Here is a 13,373-nt window from a genome sequence, read left to right as displayed (position 1 = left end):
AGAGGTTCAACTATGGCAGGGAAGGAACACTGGTGTGGGGTGTTATTGATGGGGGGGCACATGGTTTGGAGGGAGGTCTCCAGGGCATGTACATAGGGTACATAAAAAGGTTTGGATATTTTCATAGTGGTTAGAGTTATAAATAACAACTGCGGCAGTGCTGAGTTCCTACCTAGGGGAGATCTATCACATCCCCCAATGGAACAGCAACAATTCCCCAAGTGCAATCGTAAAGAATAATAAAGATGGATAGTCCAACAATGAGCCCTTGGTACTAATGACTATGCTTATGAGCCTGTGTGCCTGAAATTTGAATTAGGTCTAGAACTGCAGGGTGTCTAAGAATTACCTCCTGAGAGCCTCCATGTTGCTCAAATGTGGCCATTCTCGAAGCCAAACTCAGTATATAAATGCATTACCTTCACCCCAGCATGGGACATGAATCCCAGGGATGAGCCTCCCTGGTGCTCAGGGGTTACTACCAAGCACCAGCTGATGATATACCTAGGAAAAGACCTTGAATAAAAGGGTCAAATCAGACCAGCAGAATATTTCAGCCTTCATGTAATATTAGATGTTAAAAACTGCTTTTTGTCCTTGAATAAAAGGGGGAATTGGAAAGGACAAATAAGTTTATATGACTATGAGTCTCGAAAAAAGAGTTGGGCAGTTATCACAGGGGTTGCACTTAAGTATACCTCAGAAGGGTCCCAGAGATAGCCAAACTAGATACAACCACAGGTACTGGTTCTCCTGAGGGCTACAGAGACCCAAAAGTTCTATGGTCATGGTAGATGGCTCTGGAGTTCAGTGCCATGTCAGTTGGCCCTACTTTGGAGTTGGTGTTCTGACGGTGATGGAGTTGGACTCAGATGTGAACTTTCTACACATGCCTCTTCTGTTACTTTTACTGTACCTGTGGTTGGTGCTGGGGTTGGTATATTCTCAGGAGACCTGAATATCTGGACTGTCCATGTGACAGCCAGGCCCTGAGCCTCAGCAGACTTGCAATTCCTAACCTCTGGTTTATTAGACTTACCCCAGCCAAAGAACAGGGGGGTGAAGAAGGTCAACGACCACACCAGGGAGCCAAAGAGGGCTTACCACTGCAAGTAGGAGAATTGCATCCAGCATCCATGTGGAATTTATACCCCCTCTTGATACAGAGGTGGAATGGACATAACCATCCCAGGATCCACAGGATGGAGGAATAGAGTATGGATTAGAGTAGACTTACTGATATTCTACTATGGAACTATTGTGATAGGTAATGGAATAAATTCTAGCACTGATGTAGAGAAAGTGGCCATGGTAGCTGCTGAGTGTAGGGAGAGGGAAGAAGAGCTATGATGTGGGGGCATTTTCACAACTTGGAGTTGTCCTGGGTAGTACTGCCGGGACAGATGTTGGGCTATGTATATTCTGCCATGGCCCACTGGGTGGACTGGGAGAGAGTGTAAACTACAATGTAAACCATTATCCATGTGGTTCAGCAATGCTCCAAAATGTATTCACCAAATGCAACAAATGTCCCATTATGATGAAAGAGGTTATTGATGTGGCAGGAGTGAGGTGAGGGGAATGGGGGTATATGGGGACCTCATATATTTTTTGAATGTAATATATAAAAAGAAATAGGGGAAAAAAAGAAATTAAATAAATAAATAAATAAAGTTATATATAGAAAACCCATAGCAAACATCATTTACAATGGTGAAATCCTAAAATCTTTCCCTCTAAGACCAGGAACAAGACAATGATGTCCACTATCACCCCTCCCACTTAACACTGTGTTGTAAGCACTTGTTCAAGCACTCAGGCAAGAAACAAATATAAAAGACATCCAAATTGGAAAGGAAGAAGTCAAAACTTCACTATTTGCAGACAACATGATCCTATACATAGAAATCCCTGAGAAACTTACAACAAAGATTTTAGAACTTATAAATGAGTTCAGAAAAGTCACAGGTAATAATATCAATGTGCAAAAATCAGTAGCATTTATGTACACAAATAATGAGCAATCTGAGGAGGAAATCAAGAAACAAATGCCATTTACAAAAGGAAAAAAATCAAATAACTAGGAATAAATTTAAAGATGTAACAGACTTATACACAGAAAATTACATAACATTGATAAGGAAATCAAAGAAGACTGAAAAAAAATGGAAGAATATTCCCTGTTCAATGATAGGAAGACTAAATATCATTTAGATGTTTATCCTACCCAAACTGATCTACAGACTTAATGCAATCCCAATAAAAATCAACATGCTATTTTTTAATGAACCTGAAAAATTAACTATGAAATTTACTAGGAAAAGAAAGTGGCCCCGAATAGCTGAAGACATATTGAAAAATTGAGGAATCACACTACATGACTTTAAAACATACTACAAAGCGAGAGTGGTCAAAACAGCATGGTATTGGCACAAGGACAGACATACTGACCAATGGAACCATTGAGAGTTCTGCTATAGACCTTTGCATATACAGTCATCTGATATTCAACAAGAGCAGCAAGCCCACTCAACTGGGAGACAATGGCCTCTTCAACAAATGGTGCTTGGAGAATTGGATATCCATATGCAAAAGAATGAAAGAGGATTACCATCTCACACCTTATACAAAAATCAACTCAAGTTGGCTCAAAGACCTAAATATAAGAGCCAAGACAATAAAGACCCTGGAACACAATGTAGGGAAGCATCTACAGGACCCTGTAATAGGAAATGGCTTCATGAACTTCATACCCAAAGCACAAGAAGATAAAGGAAAAATAGATAAACGGGATCGCCTCAAAATTAAATCCTTTTGGACCTCAAAGGAGTTTATCAAGAAAGGGAAACGTCAGCCTACCCAATGGGAGAAAATATTTGGTAATCATCTATCCTATGGAGGTCTAATATCCAGCATATAGAGAGAGAAATTCTACGTCTCAAACATTAAAAGACAAAAAACTCATTTAAAAAATGGGCAAGAGATTTGAACAGATGTTTCTCCATATAAGAAGTACAAATGGCTAAATAGAACATGATAAGATGCTCAACATCACTTGATATTAGGGAAATGAAAATCAAGCTTACAATGGGATACCATCTTACACCCATTAGACTGTCAGCTATTAAAAAAAAAACAAGACTTCAAGTATTGGAGAGGATGTGGAGGAATGGGAACTCTCATTCACTGGTGTTGGGAATGCAGAAAGATTCAGCCATTCTGGAGGACAGTTTGATGTTTCCTCAAAAAACTAATTATACATTTTCCATATGACCCAGCAATTCCACTGCTGCATATATACCCAGTAGAACTGAAAACAAGGACACAAACCAATATATGCACACCAATATTTATAGCAGCATTATTCACTATTGCCAAAGTTGGAATCGACCCAAATGCCCATCAACAGATGAATGGAAGAACAAAATTTGGTAAATACATACAATGGAATACTACTCAGCTGTAAGAAGGAATACAGTACTACACATGGGATAATATGGATGAATCTTGAGGACCTTATGTTGAGTGAGGCAAGCCAGGCATTGAAGGACAAATACTACATAACCTCTCTGATATGAATTAAGCAAATCAAGCTGTCCCCCAGAGCTAGAGACTGGATGATACGCTCACAGGAAATTGGGGGAGAGAGGAAGATTGTGAGCTGATGCCTACATGGGTGAAATCTGTGATAAACTGGAGGTAATTAGCTGTGTATGGAAGGGAGAAGGAGGGGGAATAGGGATACTATTGGGTGAGGCTTTGCATGCTTGGGGGTTTAGGGTTGGGAGGATGTGTCAGATGATCCATGAAATTGGGGGAAATTGGTGGGGAGCAGGTGACCATGGGAGACTGTCAGGTATTTGGGTGAGACTATAATGATGAGAAAACACTTTAGAAAATATAATAAGGAAGGGTTACTTGTTTAAGGTATTTGATGTGGGCACCTGGCACAGGGTGTGTGCATGCTCATCTGGTCATAGTGGGTTATATCATTGGGTGGAGACCCATACAATGAGTGGGAAGGTGTTGTACCCCCATCCTGGGGAGGCTTAATGTTCTCAAAGAGAGGGCAGGGTGTCTCTCGAGAGCATGGGTGGCTCCCAATTGGGGAGGACAGACTGGTGTGTCAAGCCTTCAGCATTATTGCAAGCTTTTATGAATCTGGTCCTTCAAGCAGTGGAGCTTGGCTCTCACTGTGGGCCCTGAAGGGAGGGGGAGAAAGGAAAAGAACAGATGGAAGAGGGGATAACTAGGGGGCAATGGAAATGTTCCACAAGATTGTGCAATGATGGATATAGGCCATGTTAAATTTCACCAAAAATTCATAAAAGTGCATAGTCTAAAATATAAAACATAATGCAAACCATAATGTAAATAAAAATTTAGAAAAGTTTACAGTCTAAAATATAAACCATAATGTAAACCATAATGGAACCATGGTAAGTATCTATGTTTCAATATCTGCACATCAGTTGTAGCAAATATAACATCCACATGTAAAAAGATCATTGCTGGGGAAGGGGAAAATCGTTTGATGTTGGGTATATTGGAGTTCCCTATATAGTATGACTCTACTGTGATCGAAAACTTTTTTTTTATTAAAATTATTTATTTTTACAAATTACATTAAAAAAATACGAGGTCCCAATCAACCCCACCGCCCCCATCCCCCACTCCCCCCACAGCAACACTCTCTCCCATCATCGTGAGACATCCATTGCATCCAGTAAGTACATCTCTGAACATCACTGCACCCCGAAGACAAAATTTAAAATTTTAAGAAAGGATGTAGATAGTGAGGAAGGAATGGAAGAGATTGTCTTGCCACAGTACATACAGGGCAACAGCTATTACAGTGATGAAAGGTAAAACATCAAAAACAAAGTTTTATGGTATTTTTCTTTTTTTAATACCTCAATTTATTATTTACTTTATTTTAGAATTTCTAAATTTGTATGTTTCCAATTTTGACCCTTTAAATCTATCAATAATATTTCATTTTCCTACTAATTGAATTTGGGAAGAAATTAGCCTTCATTTTTTAATAAGTTTTGGATCACAGAGGGATTCAACTATGGCAGGGTGGGAGCACTCATGTGTGGTATCATTGATTCAGGACACATAGTTGGGAGGGAGTTCTCCAGGGCATCTATATAGAGTTCATATAAATGCTCAGATATTCACTGGATATTGTCACAATAGAGAGAGTTACACACAACATTTGAGGGAGTGCTGAGTTCCTAGCAGTGGAGCTCCATTACATTCCCCAATGGATCAGAACAATCACCCAATTTCAAGGACAAAGACCAGTGAAGAAGGCTTGTCCAATGATGGGCCCTTGACACTGATGACTATGCTTATGAGCCTGTGTTTTTGAAATTTCAACTAGACCTAGAGCTGCAAGCTGCCTAAGAGTTACCTCTTGAGAGCCTCCAAGTTGCTCAAATGTAACCACTCTCTAAGACAAACTCAGCATGTAAATGCATTATTTTCCTCCCAGCATGACATGACTCCCGAGGATGAGCCTCCTTGGTGCTGAGGGATTACTACCAATCACCAGCTGGTGAAGCAACTAGAAAAAAAACCTTGAAAAAATGGGGGAAATCGTAAAGACAAATAAGTTTATATGGTTAAGATATTTGAAAATGAGACCAGAGTTCATTAGAGGTGTCACGCTTATGCACACCTCAGCAGGATTGGAGAGACATCCAAAGTAGATTTAACTTCAAGTACTGGTGTTCCTGAGTGCAATAGAGACACACAGGTTCTACAGTCATGGCAGATGGCTCTGGTGGAGTTCAGTGCATTTCCAGTGGGCCCTACTTTGGAATTTGTGCTCCTGAGTGTGATGGAGTTGGACTCAGATGTGAATTTTTTACACATGCCTCTTCTGTCACTTTTACTGAACCTGTGGTTGATGCTGGGGTTCATGTATATTCAGGAGACTTGAATCTCTGGGCTGGCCATGTTCCAGCTTGGCCCTGAGCCTCAGCAGAATTGCAACACCTACTCTCCTGTTTGTTTAACTTACACAGTTCAACTAACATGGAGGTGAAGATGGTTAAACATCACACCAGGGAACTGAGTGTGTCTACCACTGCGAGCAGGAGAATTACATACATCAGCCATGTGGGATCTAAGACCCCTCTAGATTTAGAGGTGGAGTGGACATCACCATCCCAGAGTCCACAAGATGAAGGAATAAAATATGGACTAGAGTGGGCTTACTAGTATTCTACTATAGAACTATTGTGACTTTAGCAAAGAAAGAAATTGTATCATTGATGTGGAGACAGTGGCCATGGGAGTTGCTGAGGGCAGGGAGAGAGAAGAGATGTGGTGTGGGGCATTTTTGCGACTTGGAGTTGTCCTGAGTGATATTGCAGGGACAGATGCAGGACATTATATATCCTGCCATAACACACTGAATGGCCTGGGGTGAATGTAAACTACAATGTAAACTATAATCCGTGTGCTTTAGCAGTGCTCCAAAATGTAGTCACCAAATGGAATGAATATGCCACAATGATAAAAGAGGTTGTTGATGTGGGAGGAGGGGGGTGGGGTGGGGTGTTGAGTATATGGGACCCTTTTACATTTTTTAATGTAACCTTTTTTTGTGATCTATGTATCTTTTTTTAAAAAGACAAATAAAAATGTAAAAATTAAAAAATAAAGTGATACTGTACAATATTAAAAAAAATAGGGCGGCAGACTTGGCCGAGTGGTTAGGGCGTCCGTCTACCACATGGGAGGTCTGCGGTTTAAACCCCGGGCCTCCTTGACCCATGTGGAGCTGGCCCATGTGCAGTGCTGATGCGCACAAGGAGTGCCGTGCCATGCAGGGGTGTCCCCATGCTAGGGAGCCCCACACGCAAGGAGTGCGCCCCGTAGGGAGAGCCACCCAGTGCGAAAGAAAGTGCAGCCTGCCCCGGAATGGCACCGCACACATGGAGAGCTGACACAATGAGATGACACAACAAAAGAAACACAGATTCCCATGCCGCTGACAACAACAGAAGTGGACAAAAGAAGATGCAGCAAATAGACACACAGAACAGACAACCAGGGTGGGGGGAAATAATTTTTTTTTTAAATGAAAAAATAACCAAATCTCAAGTAAAATATTAAGCTTCATTGCATTATAAATTTTCCTATTCCCACTCCCCCTGCCCTATCTTTATGAGAGCCATGATAACCAACATCCCCCGGTCACAGTGAAATCAGTATCTTAACAGCTCCTGCGAGGGACAAAAGAGTTTGAAGATATTTCAAATGCCATTACCATAAAATTTCCATTTTTTAAAAATCTGTCTAGTGGTTCTCTGGAAGGGTCCACTCCAAGGATGCCTGTATTTGACCTGGCACAAAGCTCACCTAGCAAGAATAGCCTTTTCCCTGGGGATGTCTGTTAAAAACAATTCCAGCCTTCGGCCCAATTTCCATCAACATCAATTTTCTTTAGGGTATTCATCTGAAACAAAGGCTATTCAGACCAAGAGCTATTTTTTTGAAAATGCTGATAGCAGCAATTTATGTTTACAAATCATTCTTGTAAAAATAAAATGCCCCACTCCCATGATCCTTTTCATTAAAGTTACAATCAGTTTTAGCTGTCAGCATAGATTCCCACAAGTCATATACATCTATAAACCACTAAAATTTTGCAGATATCCCAATCTTTCAACTCTCAGACTAATCTCCTAAACAGCTTCCTATACTTTGGACAGCACAAAATTTTGTCATATTGAATCTTGTACTTTTTGGTTTTGAAAAATACTATCACCAGATCTACCTGTAGTGTCAACACCTTTTTTCTGTCTAACCTTCAAAGGCTACAAACACCTTTTCTCCATAATGCCTTCCCATGCCATTTCAAAGCCCCAATGATTTCTTCCTAATGTGAATTCATAGTCTTTACCACTTCTTTTGGCATTTGTTGTACTTTTGGTATTTGGTGTACCTTTAATACACTTTGGGGTCTGTTTTCCTAAGTAACTGGTGGAAACAAGAGCTTTTAATACTTTTTTCTTTTTCTCTTTTCTTTGATATCATGGAATTTCTATTACTCTCAATATATTTTTGCATTTTCCACTGACTACCAAGTTATAACTTTCTCATTGAGCTCTGTCGTCCATCCTAAAATTTCCTTTTATTTAACGAGGGCATTCACCACCCCACAAAACATTCACAGGTACTACTATTGACTTGAATTTTGAGATTCTACAATGTTCTTTAAAAAAAGAAAACAAGATACAAACTTCATGATCTTGGTGATTGCTTTTTGGCTGTTCTGCCACTTATCTCCTTTATACTTCCTCTTCTCTCCCCTCTTATCTTTCTTCAAAATTTACCTTTCTATCGGGGAAAAAATTGAGACAAGTATGGGACAACACAGCTACCTGAAGCATTGTATTATCTTTTTGGGGTAAATAAGAGGCTAACCAAAATCTTAAGAAAGAAAAGCTGGGGGATGAGAAAAGCAGGGAGATTTTAAAACTATGCTGTTTTCCTGAGAACCAAGAAAACCGCGTGCACACATAGGATTATGTGCATGCCCACGGCTGTGTGCATGTTAAGGAAAGACCTTAGAAATCACTAGTATCTCACCTATGGCTAATCTAGAGACTGTCAAGAAAGAAGTGAAGGCTAATGCCAAATTATAAACTGCTTGGCTAATGTTGAACGCATGACCATGATACACATAGAGCCTCTTAAAAAGATCGGGAGTTGTATAAACTTACAGGCATTTAAGAAAATAACTGTCCAATCATTTGCTGACCACTAATCTAATCAAGCAGGGACCTACAGTCACACATGATTAAAAAACCCATACTTTACAGAGTTAGTTCAGAAAAGTTATTAAACAAACAACAATAGTAAAGAGCATAAACAAACAAACAAAACCTAGAGAAGGAAGAGAGTCTGATTTCCAGAGTTGCCACATATTATATGAAATGTCTAATTCTCAACAAAAAATTTATGAGATATGCAAGGAAACAAGAAAGTATGGCCCACACCCAGGGAAAAAAAAACAGTCTAATATCTGAGGAAGCCCAGATATTAGGCTAACCAGTCAAAGAATCTGAAGCAGATATTAGCTATTTCAAATATATTCAAAGAACTAAAGTAAACCATGTAAAAAAAAGAAGGAGGAGCTCCAAGATGGCTGAACAGGGAACAGTGGACTGCAATCCTCCTCCAGAAACTGGTACAAAGTAGGCAGGTTTACATGGCAGAAGGGATGCCCTGGACTGCAAGAGCAATTTGCAAGTATAGCTAGACGGGAGACCTAGTTGGCCATGGGGGAAAGGAAACCCATAGGAGATTAGGTAATCAAGCCAGCTCAGAGGTGGGGGAAGCCAGGCAAGTGAAATGAATGAAAGCCCAGCACACAGCCTGCTCCTAGAGAGAGTTGAATCTCCCACCCCATGGCAATCAAGGGAGCATCTTAGTACCCAGCAGGTGCTTGCAGTGGGAAAACTGTGGGCTAAGCAAGTGTGGGCATCTGGCTCCCAGCCAATTCAGTTGAAGTGAGGTGTAGGGGGTTTAGGGGAGATAAGGTGAACTGTCCAGGAAAAACAAACGTGATGCCAGTCAACACTGAAACAGTTCCAAGGGGTGAAGAGGGGGGAACTGATTGGGCAGGCTACCACACCCACCTGCCCGGGAAAACAGAGAAACTGGGTCTGTGAGGGTGTAGGCTGGCAGGTGCTTACCAGCCCTGAAAAGAAGGAAGCCTGGAGAGGCAAACCTCAAAACATTAGAAGCCTAACAGGCCTGCAGTAAAAGAGGGCTGGCAGAGGCAGACGATAAGCATTCAGAAAACTTCAGAAGCCTAACCTAACTGGTGGAATGGATGTAGCTCAGTGGCTAAAATCCTGCTTCACATATACAAGGACCCAATTTGTTATTTATTTAATATTTTAATTCCTTATTTTCTCTATACCCAAGAACCTTACCTGTGAAGGGCAGGCTTGCAAGGAGATTCATTGGTGAGCAACAGCAGCCTGAGATGGTTGCAAGTGGCCTGAGAGAGAAGGCTGTTTTTACTGGTGTTGGGTTTTATTTTTGGACTTGTTGCTGTTATTTTTTTTAAATCTCCTTTTATCTTCCTTTTCTCTTTACTTAATTTCTTTTCTTTCCTTCATTTTTCCCGCTTCCATTGTTACTTTCATTCCACCTTCTACTCTTAGGTCCTCATTTTCTTTCTTTTCATTTCATCTTTCTGGTCTTTTATTTTATTCTATCTTTTTCCCTGTTTCTATCTTATTTTTTTTAAGATTTATTTATTTATTTAATTTCCCCCCCTCCCCCGGTTGTCTGTTCTCTGTGTCTGTTTGCTGCGACTTGTTTCTTTGTCTGCTTCTGTTGTCGTCAGCGGCATGGGAAGTGTGTGCGGTGCCATTCCTGGGCAGGCTGCACTTTATTTCACGCTGGGTGGCTCTCCTTACGGGGCGCACTCCTTGCATGTGGGGCTCCCCTACGCGGGGGACACCCCTGTGGGGCACAGCACTCCTTGCGCGCATCAGCACTGCACATGGGCCAGCTCCACACGGGTCAAGGAGGCCCGGGGTTTGAACCGCGGACCTCCCATGTGGTAGACGGACGCCCTAACCACTGGGCCAAGTCCGTTTCCCTCTATCTTATTTTATACTCTATATTTTTTATTCTTAGTTCTTCTTATTTTTATGATTTTTCACTCATTACTTTTTTGTCTTCTTCCTGGTTCTTTTAAATTTCTTTTCTATCTTGTTTTTCTTTTTATTCTTTTTCTTTTCTTCCTTCTTTCATTTTCTATGGTCTTAATATTTTTTTCTGTGGGAACACAGAAAACTACAAGGATATAGAATAAGTGGAACCAAGTGTCAAAGGGGAAACCTAACACAAAATAAAATAAAACCTTAGAGTAGGAAGAGAAGCTAATCATCTGAATAAGCTCATCAGGATAAACAAATGCCTAGACACCAACACTAAAATTACAACCCACACTAAGAAAGAGGAAGACATGCCCAATCAAATGAACAAACTAAAACACAGGAAGATGGGCAGAATAGGGAACAACTAACCAAGGATGGCCACACAAATACCATGGACCAAATTTAATGAAATGAAGGAAAACATAAAGGATATTAAGAAGATAATGAGGTAGCATACAGAAGAAATTGTAAACATACATAGAAAAATAACAGATTTAATGGTGATGAATACAAGAAATTTTAAAAAATACTCTAGCAGCATATAACAGCAAATCTGAACAGGCAGAGGAAAGGATTAGTGATGTAGGAGATAAAACACCTGAAATCACACAGATAGTAGAACAGATAGATAAAAAGAGAAAAAATTTCAGAAGGGATTCAGGGAATTGAATAATAACATGAAATGCAAAAACATACACATTATAGGCATCCCAGAGGGAGAAGAGAAGGGAAAGGGGGGCAGAAGGAGTGTTGGAAGAATTAGTGGCTGAAAAATTCTCAATTCTTTTGAGGGCCTGGATGTACATATCCAGAAGGTGCAGCACACTCCAAACAATATAAATCTTTATAGGTGTACCTTAAGACACATACATATCAAATTGTCAAATTCACAGGAAAAAGAGAACACTGAAAGTGGCAAGAGAAAAGAGATCCAACACATACAAGGGAAGCTCAATAAGATTAAGTGATGATTCCTCATCTGAAACCATGGAAGCAAGAAGAGCAGTGGTATGACATAGTTAAGAAGCAAAAAGAAAAAAAAAACTGCCAGGAAAGAATTTTTTATCCAGTAAAACTGGCATTCAAAAATGAAGGAGAGTTCAAAATATTCACAGATAAACAGAAATTAAGAGAGTTTGTCAACAAGTAATGTGCTGTTCAAGAAATGCTAAAAGGAGTTCTTCAGGTTATAATTAAAACAAAAAAACAGGATAGAGGGTTGGAGGGGAGTGTAAAAAGAGGATTATTAGTAGAAATAACTAAAAAGAGAAAAAGAGAAATAAAAACAAAATATGTAATATATAAAAACCTAACAATACAATGGATAATATAAGTAACTGCCTTGACAGTAATAACACTGACTGTTAATAGATTAAACTCTCCAATCAAAAGACACAGATTGGAAGAATGGATAAGGAAATATGACCCATCAATATGTTGTCTACAAGAAATTCAACTTAGACCCAGGAATACAAGGGTGTTACAAGTGAATGGTTCAAAAATGATTTTACATACAAACAATAACCAAAAGAAAGAAAAAAGAGAGTAGCTGTACTAATATCAGACAACATAGACTTTAAATGCAAGAATATTGGAAGAGACAAAGAAAGATGTGTCATATATTAATAAAAGGGGTAATCTATCAATAATGAGGAACAATCAGAAACATTTATGAACCTAACCAAGTTGCCCCAAAATGTATGAGGCCAACATTGGAACAATGAAGGGGAGAAATAGATGCCTCTACAATTATAATGGGGGACTTTGATAAACTATTACTATCGTTAGACAGAACATATCAACAGAGGGTTAGTAAAGACAAAGACCTTGAATAATAGATTAGAGGATCTAGACCTAATAGGTATACAGAACATCACACCCAAATACAGTGGGATATACAATCTTCTCAAGCTCACATGGAACATTCTCCTGATCAGACCACATGCTAGGTCACAGAACAAGATTCAACAAATTTAGAAAGAATGAAATTATACAGAGTAATTCCTCTGAACACAATGGAAAGAAGATGGGAATTAGTAAGTGACAGAGAACCAGAATAGGTATAAAGATATGAAAGTTAAACAACACACTCTTAGGCAATTAGTAGGTCAAGGAGGAAAGTGCAAAAGAAATCACAACTACATTGAAATGAAGGAAAATGAGAACACAACATATCAAAACCTATAGGATGCAGGAAAAGCAGTGCTGAAAGGGAAATTTATAGCCATAAATGGTCATATTACAAAGAAAAATGAGCTAAAATCAATGACCTAACTGCACACCTGGAGGAAATAGAAAAATAACAACACATTAATCCCAAAGCAAGTAGAAAGAAGGAAATAAGAAAGATTAGAGCAGAACTAAATGAAATTGAGAATAAAATAAGACACTAGAAAAAATTAACTAAACCGAAACCTGTTTCTTCAGGAAGATTAATAAAATTGACAAAACCTTACCAGACTAGCAAAGAGGAAAAAAAAGAAAGACCATGCAAATAAATAAAATAAAATATGAGAGTGAGAAAGGGAATATCATGACTGATCCCACAGAAATAAAGAATATAATGAGCATACATTGAAAAATTGTACGCCAACAAGATGGATAGCTAAGATGAAATGGAAAAATTTCTAGAAAAACACAAGCAAACTACATTAACAAAAGAAGAAATTGATA

Source organism: Dasypus novemcinctus, chromosome X (genome assembly GCF_030445035.2).
Source record: "Dasypus novemcinctus isolate mDasNov1 chromosome X, mDasNov1.1.hap2, whole genome shotgun sequence".
Taxonomy (NCBI): Eukaryota; Metazoa; Chordata; class Mammalia; order Cingulata; family Dasypodidae; genus Dasypus; species Dasypus novemcinctus.
This window is presented reverse-complemented; position numbering follows the sequence as displayed.